Source organism: Channa argus, chromosome 14 (assembly GCF_033026475.1).
Source record: "Channa argus isolate prfri chromosome 14, Channa argus male v1.0, whole genome shotgun sequence".
NCBI classification, from domain to species: Eukaryota; Metazoa; Chordata; class Actinopteri; order Anabantiformes; family Channidae; genus Channa; species Channa argus.
The window spans coordinates 9,433,300-9,445,915 of NC_090210.1; positions in this window are offsets into that span (position 1 = coordinate 9,433,300).

Genomic DNA, 12,616 nt, shown 5'->3' on the forward strand with positions numbered 1-12,616 from the left:
ACCATGCTGGTGATGGGAGGCAGGGGCCCAGTGAAGGGGAAGAGTTTATGGAGAGGACAACCCCATGGGAGGCATCAGAAATAATAGCTGACGATATGTCAGAACAACCCGGACAGCTTGCTTTAAAAGCCAATAGGGAACCTTCCTTTGGAAACTAACTGCACATTGACATTTCTATTTTTATGATAAACAGAGCACACAAAGGCAACAGGTTATTGATCATTATTTTTCAATTTAGAGTCATATATGTCCTGTTTGTATTTTAAATTATATTACTTTTTTGGCACAGCCTTACTGGCTGCCTGTGTGTTGTGCATTGGTATCGTGTTGTATGTCCAATAATAAGAACCCATTTTATCTTAAGGAGTTGCGGGTGGTCAGTGGGACCATTCTTATAGCTTTTCTCACTTTCACTCTAAATGCTGTCTACTGAGAGCTATTAAAACTCCATTCAATTAGCATAAGGACATGTTAATTTAGAAAATTAAGAGTGGGGCTATGTTCTGCCAGCAGTAATAAGGGACCTAATGTAGAATGGAATAATGATAAGACATCAGATAAGGCGATGCCAAGCCAGTACAGTAATATGACACTTGGAAACCAAATGAGATCCGACACACCTCTGTTTGAATAAGGTGACACAGCATGTGAAAATATTCATCACAGTTGCTCTAAACTGAGCCTTATGATGGCCCAGCTTTGTTTTAGAGTTTGACTGATGCCTTTTCAAGACAATGCTGGTATTTTAAGACTGCAGTCACATTGCCAACAACACATCTGTTAAATGTGGCTAATTGCATGTCAAAAGTAGCAAATAAATGTTTGCCACAGGATTTTACTTTTGACAAGGTAGAAAAATCCTTTCAATCAGCACAAAACAACCGTTACTAGTAGAATGATGAAATTCTGTCTGTGTGGCTGGGTGACAACCCTGACATTCAGTGTTAGAGGAACACTGAGGTAGCCTATATGAAGTATTTTAGCAAGGCAAAGCTTGAGAAAAATCATGACTGACAAGTCATTTCGGATTTTAGAGAATTGAGAACGTAGCTGTCACATAAACACTTAGACACAGTTTAATGGCTGCTGCTATAAAATATTTCAAAAAGGGAAACTATACTGAGCATCTGCAAACTAATATAATATTGGTTTGTTTTGCTGCTTAAGGAATATTTTCCATTGTGCGATAAAACAATATGAGGTTTGAGATTTGATGTTTCAGAATAATTCAGACCTGGCTATTTGCTCCAAACTATCAGCCATAATCAACATCATCATCTTATTTCATTTTGAGAGCTGTGTGTAGCACAATAAAATGTTGGCTTTCTCACCAAGATTAACAACAACATAGGCTTTTTGGATTTATAGAAAGTCTTCCTATAATGAGTAGTGACAGTGCTCCTCCCCCCCCACCCAAACACACACACACACACACACACACACACAAGCACATGCCGTTCCAAGCAATGCAACCAGAAGGTTACCATTCTTCATCCCACACTCTCATCATTACTGCAGCACTAATGACGCAGTAGGGATCAAGGTGCTATATGGAGATGAAAGAGGAGATGTGAAGGATTTACAATGCTACCAAGATCACTGATAAAGCACAGCGTAAACAAAACTTAGCCTGGGGTTTGCACCACCAGGGAGTTAGGATTTAATCTCCTGATTCAGCGTTGTCGCCTATTAACTTGTAGCATTAGAAAGGCAGAGAGCAGAAATCCTGATGAGACCCACCAGAGCTTCAAACTGTAACATTTGAACAAAACCTCTTGCTTTGGATTTTCAGGGCTTGCACACAAGCACTATACGGTCTCAGTACTCATTATCCCACCGCCTCTGGAAACCCTGATGATTCCTCTAAGTGGCTGCAGAGGAGAACATACTTTATAATAGTCCATTAATCAGAGGCTCGGGCATACATGTCAGCTAGGAACTTGAGGATCCTTGAAGAGCGATCATACTTAATGATAATCGTCAGGGCCACTTTAACTTGCATCCAAGGTCCCTATGGTCATGTAACTGTAGCTGTGACGGCATTGCTATTTGTTTTTCTCTGTGAATGACTTCCACCAAAGTGAAGCACATGTGCACTGTGCAGTAAGTTGGTGGAGAATATTTCATCACCTCATTAACAAATGGCACTATCTTTGCTACCATCTCTAGCAGTTTCCCCTTCAAATGTTTACCCCTGAAACTTCCCAAAAACATTATGTAAGCTACTCTAATTATAAATAGACACAGTTTTGCTTTTCTTAAGGGAGTAGAATAATTAAATCAAAGTACAACTAATGTAGCCTTAACATTCATGAAATGAGTTGTGTCGTAATGCCTGAGTTGTTGATGCCGTTACTGTTAACTTTTATACAAAGCCACACCAGTCACAGCAAATATTTGTCCCAAATGGTGATTTCAACTGACGGCCTCATAAATTCAATGTTATTAATATTTCAAATCATAAACAAACATTTAGTTCTGTTCATTTATTCAGCCGTGCTGGGTGACACCTCTGAGCCTGGCAGCACTTTCAGCACTCCCTGATCACATTAATCAAACTGGGGCTGACTCACACACAAAAAAAGGCATCTGGAGACTGTTTTGAGATTAAGAGAGAATAACTTCTCTTATAACAGCACTTAGAATCCGCACTTTCGGCCTTTGGGGATCGCTAAAAAGCAGAAGCCGCCATAACCGGTCAAACAGTAATCTAACAGCTGAGAATCTTTGGCCAATTATTGCGAAAAAAAATGGCATATCCAAGGACAAATCCAAAAACCTCAGCTGAATGTAGTAATTATGTCTCACAATCACAAGCCATTCATCTCTTGGAATGCTACTCACCAGCAGAATAAATAAGCAGATCAAGATGTAGACGGTCGATTGCTTAGATTAGATTTATACGTCTGCCATTGTAGTAATGACTGTTGAAGTAATTCCAGTGCAGAGCAGAGGGGAGCAGGGTTATATCACGTTACTCATGACTAAGCCAGTGACTAAGGCCATTTCAAGTGAAAATAAACCTCCTACCTAAATGCCCTTTGAAAGTTGTTGTGTCTTCCCTCACTAAGCTGTCTCTTCAATTAAGAAGGAATTTAGTAAAGCAAAGCCAGGTTGTCTGTGCAGCGGCAGCAGCCGAGGATTCAGCTTAACTGGGTCAGAGTAAATGCAGTCAGATGGTGCATGCTTGTGGATCGAGTAAGGCCACTGAGCTTTGATTCAACAACACACACTGACTGACACGCAAGCACACACAGCGAGTGACAAACCAGGTTCACATTACCTGAGTAGGAACAAAGAGATGAGAGCACTGGCTTGTACGCTCTTTAACATCCTGCCTTTTCACTTAATTGAGAGATACCAAGAAAGACAAATAATGAGTCTACTGCCATGGTAGTAGCTCTGCAAGGCTGCGATCATATTTACGTTTAATTACTGTTTGCCGTCATAATGTGAATTCAGACAAAATATGACAGTCGGTGAAAAGCCTTGAATTTTGCACAAACAGATGCAAATTCAGGTAGCACAGCGTGAGTTGTGTAAGACGTGTTTGCATGAGCTTTTAATGTTTCAACTTGAGTAAAATTTTTATGAACCTACTTCACAAATGTAGAGAGACCAGATGAAACACGAAAGATACTTAAGAGAAATAAAAGGGAAAAAGTATAGTTGTTGGTGAGTTCTGGCATCATTCAGAGGCTACATTAAATACAGGCACAATAGCACACCAAGATCTTCACAAACTGACAGATTGACCTCGGATCTCATTTGCATGAATATCATATGGTGAAGATTGACTTTGCTTTTGGTCTTAATACACTTTTGATGGTAATATTCCAGCACTTTCTAATTTGCCATTAACAGCAGCCTTCAGATGAGACTGATGGGCATATCATTAGTTTTGTAGGTGGGTGAGAAAACTAAGAATTGGACAAATACATTTTTGTACTTGATGATGATGCTAGAGCAAATGTCAGGGGGGAGTAAAGATATTAAAAATTCATACTGAAGGGAGCATGAATGTCTGAGTCTAATGTCATGGCACATCAAAATCACAAATGTCAACATAATGGTGGTGCTAAAGATAGCTAAAGTCAGAGGGATGCAATATCTGGAAGATAATTAATGCCTGTTCAAACTTTTTTGCTGGTCCACGTAGAAGGTGTTGATATGAAGTATTTAGCTCAATAGGTAAGAAGTCTGACCCGCTGGATGAGAGGGCAGGAGGATTTTATCGTCTGGGGACAATTAATGTCTGTACTCTTAAAGTAATTGTTTCAATATTTTGTTTTGTGAAAAAGTACTGGACCTACTGTACCGTCAGACGAGCATTTCCATCCATAGAACCATGCTGCTAGCGTGGCCAATAAGCATATTGTACAACTCACTAGATGTGACTCGACTTGAACTCTAGCAACAGACGAAAAGAAATCATAGGAATGAAGCTCCCATCACTTCAAATATATTCAGCTTTCAAAATGTACAAGAAACTGCAGCCCTTCACATTGCTTTCTGTCACTCTGATGACAGACTCTTCTGAAACTCCTGTGCCCTTGTTATGCTGAATTGTAAGGCTACCATTCAGAGCTTTCACTCTTAATTTCCACTCATATTCATCAGCTACAATAACCAGGCTAATTTCAGGGTAAATAATTGTCACCTGCCCGTGTTCCCTGGGCGCATGCCGTGTCTTTTAATGACTCCTCACTCTGCTCCCAAACACTGCAGGACCTGAAAAGCAATAACAAGACGAAAAGTGGAAGAGTATATTCTTTGAAAGTGAAATGTGTCTTTCCTCCCTGCAGGTAAATGCGTCTGTTCTATGAGCATGCACATTTTTCAGATGATGGTGATGAAAGAGCGGTTCAAGTCTGCCTGAAGATGAAAGAGATGTCTGTGCTTCTCTCTGGATTCATTATTCTCAGTTCAGGTGTCTTCTGCACCCTCCTTTCCCTCACTATACCTTCCTGCACATTTCCATCCTAGGCACCCCACCCCACCCCAATCACTATTCAAAACTTGCACGTAGCTGTCAGATCCTCCCTCTCCACAGCTCAATAAAGTCATCTTCACCCACAGACTTCCACTAATAGGATCCCAATGATGCTCAAAGGATTTGGATGGTTAAATTGAGACAAATTGTGGTGAATTTCACACAGACTGTTGTATTGTGCTGCCCCACACTGATTTTCTTGCAGCAAATATCATTCTCAGCTTCTAGGGAATTAAGAGATAAATGAAGTTTTTACTCATTTTTATACATGTGAGCTTTATTAAACTGAAGGTTTGATGTGTTTGAAATCTCACGTTATGTTTTTATTTTTCACGTGGGCGATACAGGAAAACTAGGATTTTTAAAACATTTTTGTGTGTTTCTGTTTGGCGACATTGATGTTCTACAGGTGGTCATGCTTTTGACACTGAGCAAGGTCACTGCCTTTTTCTTCCTTTAGCTTATCTCTCTGTTTGGTTTTGGTGATTGAATTTTCACAACACATAATAATACATCAACACATCTAATAACGAAATGTACAGTAGCTTCTTCAGTCCAAAACACATTAATCTTATAATATGGCCTGTAAAATTATGATACTAATATTATGATTTTTTGTTGCTTATTCCTTTCTACTGGCCAGTGGCCACATCAGCTGACAGCAGCTTCTGTCAGTAGAAACAAAAAAATTGAGGGCTTAAAATGGCACCTTGACAGCTCAGAAGCAATTCATATTTCTACTAATTAACTTTAACTTTCTTTTTATTTTAAGACTTTCTGAGCAATCTTTCTCTTGAAATGATGTCTAAAAGGAAGAGAACACAACAAGCTCACTCTCCCACTTTGGTAATAACCTTCACCTTCATTCAGTGATACGCCCCTGAAAATGGGGAGAAATAATCAGGAGAGCGATGTGGGAGGTTTCTGCTACGTAAGCTTTACTCAAATTAATGTCCAAAACAATAACAACCCAAAAAAAGCATACATTTATAGGAGTAGTAGGAGAATGCATGTTCTATTTTAGTCACAACATATGCTACATTTTCTCAGGAGGTTTCAATTCGCATTACTACTAAGAGCTACGTCTTTCAATTAAACACCATGTAATGTTTGCTCAAAACTTTTTAATAAAACGTTACCAAAGTGCACAAAACATACTACAAACACAGTGCAAAGTGTATCGAACCACATAGATAAAAATGGGAAATCACAGTAAAATAGTAGCTGGACTCTGCCCACACACTCTCCACCATACTCGAAAAACTTTGTTTAACTAAATTTACTCTAAATACTCCAAAATAATTCCTCTACTAGAAACGCTACTTCCTCAAGTATCTGCGGAGACAAGAGCAATCGATCCCAGACCAACGGATTAAGACAATTTTGCTGAAAACGGAAAAAGGCTTTTCACAATTTCAGCTAAACAATAAATAACAAAAATAATAATGTGAAAATAAGGCACGTTAGCACTCACACATACAGATACCGTGTCTGACTTTTTTAACCCCAATTACAAACATATTTATGAATTGTTTCTCTTAACTGTATAATGTTATTAATTTAATTAGATTTTTAACTCATGACAGACCATTAACTCACAATGTATTTATCATTTTTAAGAGACTACGATGATTGTCTTTTTAACTCATCACACTCTCCACCAACATCATAACACAATTTACAATGCATCCAGAAACAGCCCTTAACCTTTTTGCGTATTTTGTTATGTTACAGTCTTATTCCGAAAGTATTTAAATTCATAATTTTCCTCAAAATTCTACAAACATGAGACATTACAAGACAACATGAAAGAAGTTTGTTTAAAATCTTTCCAAAAATTATTAAAAATGAAAAACATACATGTCTGTTAGTATTGACTGCTTTTACTTAATACTTTGTTAAAGCATCTTTAGCATCATTTACAGCATCAAGTCTTTCTGAGTATGATGCAACAAGCTTGACAGTTTTTTCAACAGTTTCTCTTATTCTTCTTTGCAGTACTTCTCAAGCTCCATCATGTTGGATGGGGAGCGTTGGTGCACAGCCATTTTCCGGTCTCTCCAGAGATGTTCAGTCAGGTTCAAGTCTTGGCTCTGGGTCAGCCACTCGATGATATTCACAGAATTGTCCCGTAGCCACTATTTTATTATTTTGGCCATGTGCTTATTGTCGTTGTCCTGTTGAAAGATGAACTGTCGCCTCAGTATGAGGTCCCGAGCACTTTGGAACTGATTTTCATCAAAGATGTATCTGTACATTGCCGACTTCATCTTTCTCTCGATCCTGACTAGTCTCCCAGTTCCTGCGGCTCAAAATCATCCCCACAGCATGAAGCTGCCACCACCATGCTTTACTGTGGGGATGGGATTGGGATGGTGCCTGGTTTCCTCCAGACATGTCACTTGGCATGTGACATCCACCAATGGTTTGTCATGAGTGTTGAGTTAATATTTTACTTTGTGTATTTTTGTGTGAAGAAAGGCCAAATTTGTATATATTTTACTGTGGTTTTAAGAGCCAAGCTATATATTGTAATTTACAAATCCCCACAGCTACAGTATTCGCTACTTGAAGCATGTTTTTTCAGACAGAAAAAAGCCTGATTAAATGGACACAACTGTTAGGTTTTCCTGTCCGAAACAGGTTAGTAGCATTTGTCACCCGATCACAACATACTCCATAGGATGTCTAAAGCCTTTCTGATGTAACTCCAGTTAAGTTTAGGAAGATAAAAATGGATTTGAGCAGTTTAAAGTCTAACGTTGGCTGCTTTTTGAATGAAGCTTTGCTAGCTCCTGTGGGTGAGAACGAAAGAATGGTGGTCTTATTTTTAGTACTTATGGATAAATTCATGACTCCTGGACCATTGTAAACCTACAGTTCATGTTTATTTAAATTTTATGTGAGATAAAGACAGGAATGTTGTTTGTACAACTGATTTTCCTGATTTTTCCTGTTGTGTATAGTTTTCAACATTTGAGATAATTCCTTTAGATTTTTAGATTTGCAAATTGTCACGAGTGTGTTATTTTGTGCAGTATGCGTTGATATTTTTGTAAATGTTGTGTAAAACATAGAAAATCAATCAATGGGCTGAATAAAAATCAGTAACAGGTTTACTAGTGTAGTGTGTAGTGAAAGCTAGTATAGCAGACACTAAAATGTATTATTGCAAATGTATACTTTGCAACAGACTTTGGTGAAGTATTATTATTTTTGAACAGAACTGAACTGTTTTTCCAGAAACTGTATTTGTTATTTACAGTATATTAATCTGTGAGATAGAAATCAAAATGTATGTTAATGGAAAAAAATTTTTAATGTATTTTTTATTTTTGTCCTTTCGGCTTATCCCGTGAGTTCAGGGTTGCCACAGCAGATCATTGTCCGCATGTTGATTTCGCCGCTTATGTTAATGGAAACGTGAAATTAAAATAAAGAGAGAAACGAGTACACAAAAACAAAACAGAAGAGTCAAATAAGAACAAAATATGCTTGTTTATTAAAGACTGAATGGACAGAACTAACATCTCCTGTCTCTACTCTTTCCTGTCCGAAACAGGACACATAACCTGTCTACAGGTCACTGCTGCTTGAGGCCTGTAACAGCAACATAGACTGAGCCAAAACAGGATAAAGTAAAGTAAGTGTTTTTCTCTCTCTGAGAAACAGATTTTTGATTTGGAAGCTTACTCTAGGCGATGGAATTTATGCCTGAAGGCATCCAAGATGTTCGTCAAGAAAAAAAATTTGCTAGGCTGTCATCTCTGAAGATAGAGACATTTTGTCTCTATCTTCAGACATGACTGATGTCGATATCAGTCATTTACACAGACCATTACCTTGGAGCCAAGTGTTTGCATCATATACCTCAGAGCATATTTTTTTCCCTCTTCCATTAGAGGGCACCAAATATATTCAAGAAATATTCTTCTAAGAATGTATACTGTTCTGCATATGTAATGTAAAAAAGATGGGAAGAACTCCAGTTCACGAGCGATTTCTGCGTTGGAAAACTTCTTAGTCGAAAAAACTACTATATTCAGTGTCTTTTCTCCACAGTGGTGATTAAGATGGCCTACTTGCCTATCTGCCTGTACCAATACATTCAAGAACTGGTCTGTAATTTTTTTTTTCCTTTATAGATAACTACAGAATGTTGGAAATTAGCAAAAGTCTCAAAGCTTTGCCTTGGAGTTTAAAAGAGCTAATTAGGATGACTATGCAATGACAAATGGATGGAGATTGTAAACCTTCCAAAAGAATCATCAATGCAGTTAAAGGAAGGAGTGAGGATGAAGTATTGGACAGAAAATAGTGGTTGTTCATGAAACCAGTTTTGGATCAGTTATAAAATGCACTGTTAGATGATGAGGTATCTCATCTATTCTGTATCCACTTCAGCTTCTGCTGTGATGATGTCATGTAGCGTGTCTGTAATAGTCTGAAAGACATGGGTTTTTTTTCTTTCATTTTTATGGTTCTGTTATAAATTCATACAACTGGAACTTCATGTTAGATGTTAAAATAATGTTTGGTTGAAAGTTTAGTTGACTTTTTAAAGCTTTTATTTTGATGGATGGGTCTAGACTAGAGTTGGTGAGGGGCAACACTGTGCCATTATGGGTCGAAGTCAACGTGGATACAGTGGAAAGACACAGAGCCCCAAAGTAACCTTATTCTGCACTTGGTTCAAGAGGCGAACATGGTAACTGTGCTCTATTTATGTTGATGTGCTTTTGTACGGACACTAGCCTGAGAGATGTTGATGTGACTGGAAAATATCCTTTTAAAAAATGTCCTTTTATTTTCTTGTAGTTTTCTCGATGTCTGATGAGGAAAGAGAGACAGAGTAGAAAATAAACACTCAAACGACATATGTATGATGCGTGGCCAGTATTTTCTTTGCACCAGTGTTGTTACAGTGTCTGAATCTGTTTGGATGTGAGTATGTAGGAAGGACCTCAGGTGGCAAAGTGAGGTGGGAACCCCTTCTTCCTATCTATTGCATTATTGGCTGATTGTCGATTTTATAATTAAGCATCTAAGTGTCTGCAAACCTGAAAACTTTGTTTGATCAATTTGTTTATACAGTAACCATTACTTTAAAAAAAAAAAAAAAAGCAATGCAGTGAGTGATGGCAAAAAAGCGAACGTTTTTTAAAATAACTAAAATAACCAATAAACCAAATATTCTCTACACTCACTGAACAAAGATTAAGAAAGTACATATTTCCCACTACAAGCGTCAAATCATTTATTGAAATTTTCTAATGATAAAATGTAATGTTCCAACATTCAGATTTTTCTGGTATAGCCTATATACACTGATAAAAACTGAGAATGTTCTGGCTTTACATAGGTCAATGCATTGGCTGACTTTTGCATCCAGGTACCACCAAACTTAGGGGTCTTTATGAATCCTGTTTATGTTTTCTTGTCCTGTTTGATGTCTAAAAGTCTCTGACAGAGTTTGGTAAAACAGCATTAAGGACTGCTGCTCCTGCTACTTGCAATTAACTTCGAAAGCACTTTAAATTAAAGGAGAAAGCAACCATGGGTTAATTTGAAGAGATCTTCAATACTTTAATCAATTGGGAAGTGTTACTGATTTTAATTGTTTATTGGCATCTTTTAATTTATTTAAACATAAGTGTTTTACTTAAAACTACTGAGTCAGTGTGAATGTGTGGTTGTGTTTTATAGTGTTTTGTAATTATGTTGTTGATGTTGCTGTTTTGGCCAGACCTCTAGTGAAAATGACATTTGAATTCAATTTAATTTTACCTGGTGAAATAATGAAGTGAATTTTTCTTTTAATGTGTGAACTAAGGTGGGTGCAGGCTATTTTGTCAACTACAATGTATAGTAGTTTGTCCAAGTGGTGTTGCCATACATAGCTGTACAAGAAGTCAGTGCTTTGCATTTCCACAATCTGCTGGCAAAATGGTTGTAATTACAAATAAATTGAACAAAGATTATGAAAATAAAATAAATATTCCTCAATAAAAATGTTATTGAGGTGCATTTTGGTGCTGAAACTATTGTAAAACCATTGCTTTTTTCCAACTGCAGACAACCATCATAGCAATGGAAAGGCCATGTTGCATTCCCACAATCTCCTTGCAAAATGTTTGTAATAAAACTACACTAACTACAGCAATAACAAGATTATGAAAATAAGTCCATATTAAAGTTTGCTTTAAAAAAGCTTTTATTCTGAAGGACTATTCTGTTTAAAGTTTGACTCACAGCAAACATTTAAACTAGTTGAGTTCAGCTCTTCTGATCTACTATAGTAAGCATTTGTGTTGAATATACGTATTTGTTATATGTATTTAGTTCTTGCTGTGTCTGTGGCACAACATGACAGTGAAAACAAATTTAAGGGAACAAGGACTGGAATGCGAGTCTACCTGATGGTCTAACCTGATGTGGTTAGACCATTACTCATCCTGATTGACTGTCTGACAGAGTTGATAACCTCGTCTCTTCTCTTTATGTCACTGGTCATCCTGCCTCATGTGGCTCACTGTCTGCTGACAGGAAAGCAAATGAAAGAATCAGAGAAGACAAGGGTAAAAACAAAAGAGAGAAGGTAGCACCAGCTCACAAAACACCAACATCTACAGGTTCTATTTCACGGGCTGTAAAGCATCAAAGACATGCAGGGTGACAACAGCAGGTCTTCCCAGAGACAGTGTCCTCATAAATCCTCCAAAAGATGACAGAGTGATTTAGGATTGATATCCTAAATCCCCTGTTATGGGTATTCCACTTGATGTATTGAAAGAGATTAATAAAGTCAAGGGAAAATATGTTTTGAGGAGTGATGGACTGTGTGAATGTTGAAAATAAATCCACTGTCTAAATTGTCACACCGACAAAATCCCGTCTCCCTTATTGATTAGTCTGTATTAATCTTTTTCCGTATTTCAATCTTGTTTACTAACTTACTTTTCAGAAACTCTGATCTATAATAATATACTCTATGCATGTAATACTATTTTATTTTCTGTGCCATTTGTTAGTGCTTAATAAACCTAATGATTTAGTATGACAGACGTTTTCACAAACAGTTGCCAATTCAGACATTCATCAACAATCATATTCATTTGTTCTGGCCACCTGTCAAATGTAAGTTCAATATAAAATCTGTTTTACTTCTGCTTTGTTCTCCACCACCTCTCAAGGGAAATATCTGGCTGTTTGGCTTTGAAATGCATTACTCTGCTCACCAGCTAGCTTTTAATTTTGTCTGCCATTTTTTGCTGGGCAGATGGTATATAGGAGGTTTGTTCGGTCTGGGGATTGAGATCAATGGGTGTAACAGACACTGGTCAAAGTAGAAACTAAAACAAAGAATTAAAATTGCAACAGAAGATCAAAATCAGAAGCTGATAGAAACTAAGATTCTCCATTAAATCCACTGTTGAAATAAGGTATTGATTAAAGCATCTTTGATAAAATACTCTTGGCTAACCATGGCTGATTTTAACGATGAAGAAAAATAGCAGAATTACTATTTATGTAATGTTGTTGGAAACATTCTTGGAAAAATCCAATTTTTAAAACTTCCCTCTTATAAAGCCTCAAACAAAAGAACAAAAGATTTTCACAGTT